This window comes from Molossus molossus, unplaced genomic scaffold (genome assembly GCF_014108415.1).
Source record: "Molossus molossus isolate mMolMol1 unplaced genomic scaffold, mMolMol1.p scaffold_m16_p_8, whole genome shotgun sequence".
NCBI classification, from domain to species: Eukaryota; Metazoa; Chordata; class Mammalia; order Chiroptera; family Molossidae; genus Molossus; species Molossus molossus.
The window spans coordinates 2,094,332-2,097,234 of record NW_023425402.1 but is presented as its reverse complement, the minus strand read 5'-3'; the positions used below and the strand labels follow the sequence as shown (position 1 = coordinate 2,097,234).

The following is a 2,903-nucleotide window of genomic DNA, read 5'->3' as shown; positions in this document are numbered from 1 at the left end:
AGCAGTGCACTCTGTTCAGCAAGACAAACACTAACATCGAGACTTCTTAAGAATGAGCCTTTTTAGCACCATTATCCAACCAAAAGGTTGGTCCTCAATGCATCCTTTTTATTAGTTTATGACCAAAAGGGGGATGTGTGGATGTAAAGGGACCACATACTAACCCTGACAAGCTCAGGGGAGGCCTGCAGGGTGGCCTTTCAAACTCAAAGACCTAAAGTAACCACAAAAGATGGTCTGAAATGAAAACTGTTTAACTAAAAGCAGTTTATGGCAGGTAGTCATGTCCTAGGCTAGAATCTTCCTGACAAAAGTCAATCTTTACCTCACTGAGCTTGTCAGTTGTCTTTTGTATCTATGATAACATATCTTTGGAAGATCAGGGAAACCCCCCTTTTCCCAGACCCCTCAGGGCACAACCAATGCACCAGGGTGGAGATAATAAATCCCCTTATTGTTATTATTATCATATTAATTTTTGACTGTTAATTATCCTGTCCCCACCTATGTAAAAATGTATGTGTCTATCACTTGGTTATTATTATTTTTAAATGTGGACCGCTTCAGGAATTTGCATGTCATCCTTGTGCAGGGGCCGTGCTAATCTCTGTATCCTTCCCATGGTAGAATATGTGCCTTGGAAACCAGCACTGCCAGTCACCTTTCACCCAGCCCCAGAGGCCCCTGCTTTCTGCTGCCTCCCTAAACCATCTCCAGTGAATTTCTGTAACCCACCTGCCATCTCTCTCAGTTGTAATACATAAAATAGGGTGGGAAGTGCCATTCTCTGGAATTTATTTCAATCCCTTGAGCTTTTGCTTTCTGGCTGAAATAAACTTACAAAAATTCTTTCAAGGTTTCAGGGTTTCCTCCATTGTCATGTGTGAGCTTATGGTTAAACATGGGCATTGTTACAATCAAAGTATAAGAGGTTGTGCTGTGTGGGGGCAGGAGGTATATGTGAACCCTGAACTTTCCACTCAATTTTGCTCTGATCCTAAAATTGCTCTAAAAAATAAAATCTATTTTTTAAAAATTAAATTATATTATGATGTGTCAATGTAGGCTCAACTCTTGTGCTCAACGCACCACTCTTATGGAGGGTGTTGATAACAAGGGGCTGTGACGAGGCGGGGGCAGGGGCTTCATGGGAACTCTTATACCTTTCCCTCAATTTTGCTCTGACCCTAAAACTGCTCTACAATTAAATTATATAAACTTACATTTTAAAATTAAAAACAAAGTACTGAAAAATTGTTGTAGGACAATGAAAAGCTAGGGAAATTTCAGGACACATGGAATAGAAAACAGGCAGGAAAATAAAGCAAAGCCACAAAACTTTGTAGGCCACTTGTAGCAGCGCCTCATCCTGAGAACAAAGGGTTAAAACCTCTTCTCAGGGTAGAAAGCAGGAGAGAAGGGGAGGACTGGCGAGAGGAAGAGGAGGAATCAGACTACTTAGAACAAATCATCCTGAAGCTGGGAGGAGGGGGAAGAAGAGTAGAAACAGAAAGCCAGCAGCTGGGATTTAATCGCCAGGTTCTGCCCATCAATTCTGGGAAAGCCAAGACAAACAAAAGGGGAGACTTTCAGAGTTGGTCCGTACTAGGGTATCTGGCAGAGGAATTAAAACATGTGTTACAGCCCTGGCCGGTTTGGCTCAGCGGTTAGAGCGTCCGCCTGTGGTCCAGAGAGACCCGGGTTCGGTTCCCGCTAAGGGCACGTACCTCGGTTGCAGTTTGTCCCCGGCCCTGGTTGGTCGTGCGGGTGGCAGCCACTCAATGTGTTCCTTTCACATCGATGTTTCCCTCTCTCTCTCTTCCTCTCTCTCCCTCCCACTCTATCTGTACAAAAAATGGAAAAATGTCCTCGGATGAGGATTTAAAAAAAAAAAAAAACATGTGTTACAGACAGGAGGGTATAAGGCAGAACCGCCGCACCCACCTGCTCTTTGGATTAGCTGGGAGCCCGTCTGCGCTTCATAAGCCAGATGTGTAGGTTTGTTTGCTTTGCTTCGTCAGTAAATGTGCATGCTTTAATTTTTTTATAAATTCACTTTTTAAAATAATTTAGTAAATACACTTCACAGTGCAATCAAGTTCTCTTGTATAAATGCATTTATATGAGAGGACAAGGATCGAGTTTGGGGACAGCCACCCCTCTGACTCAGGAGGCTGTGCAGTACCTCTCTGGCGTCTGTGAGAGGAGCCTGTCACAGATCAGAGCTGACCACTCTGTGACTTGCTTGCTATCTGTTGGTGAGCTGTGTATCTCTTCACAAACCCCTGCTCAGGGATGTCCTGCTGTAGCTGGAAAAGGGCCATGGTGGGAACATTTTTCACAGAAATTAGAAAATGCTGCACTTCAGGGCTTTTTCTCATGGAGAGTTGGTCATTAAAAATTCACCTCTAGCCCTGGCCGGTTTGGCTCAGCGGTTAGAGCGTCGGCCTGTGGTCCAGAGAGACCCGGGTTTGGTTCCCGCTAAGGGCACGTATCTCCGTTGTAGTTTGTCCCCGCCCTGGGTGGGTTGTGTGGGTGGCAACTACTCGATGTGTCCCTTTCACGTCAATGTTTCACTCTCTCTCTCCCTCCCTCCCACTCTATCTGAACAAAATATCAAAAAAAATGTCCCGGGGTGAGGATAAAAAAAAATCACCTCTACACCCCTAACAAGAGAGCACAGTGACCTCTTCACACTCTGTCGCTGGGTGACTACTGGTGGTCCTAGGGACACCCTTGGTGGAGGCTTTCTCAGCAGGGAGCAAGGGCCCCTATCCCAGGTCCAAGCTACATATACCAGACCAGTTGAACTTTGCATGGTGCAACCTACATGCAAAGAGAAATATGTAACATCGTTTGGTGTAATTGATATCACCTAACTTTGGAGCCTCATTCCTAGGGCA

General features: G+C 45.0%; 1 non-coding gene across 1 annotated transcript; it reads right to left on the bottom strand.

Annotated features, from left to right (window-relative positions):
• Positions 1–547: 547 nt before the first annotated feature.
• On the bottom strand, positions 548–651 carry LOC118622070. The gene has a single exon (XR_004957907.1). It is a non-coding gene; the product is annotated as a U6 spliceosomal RNA (small nuclear RNA).
• Between the last annotated feature and the right edge of the window lie 2,252 nt (positions 652–2,903).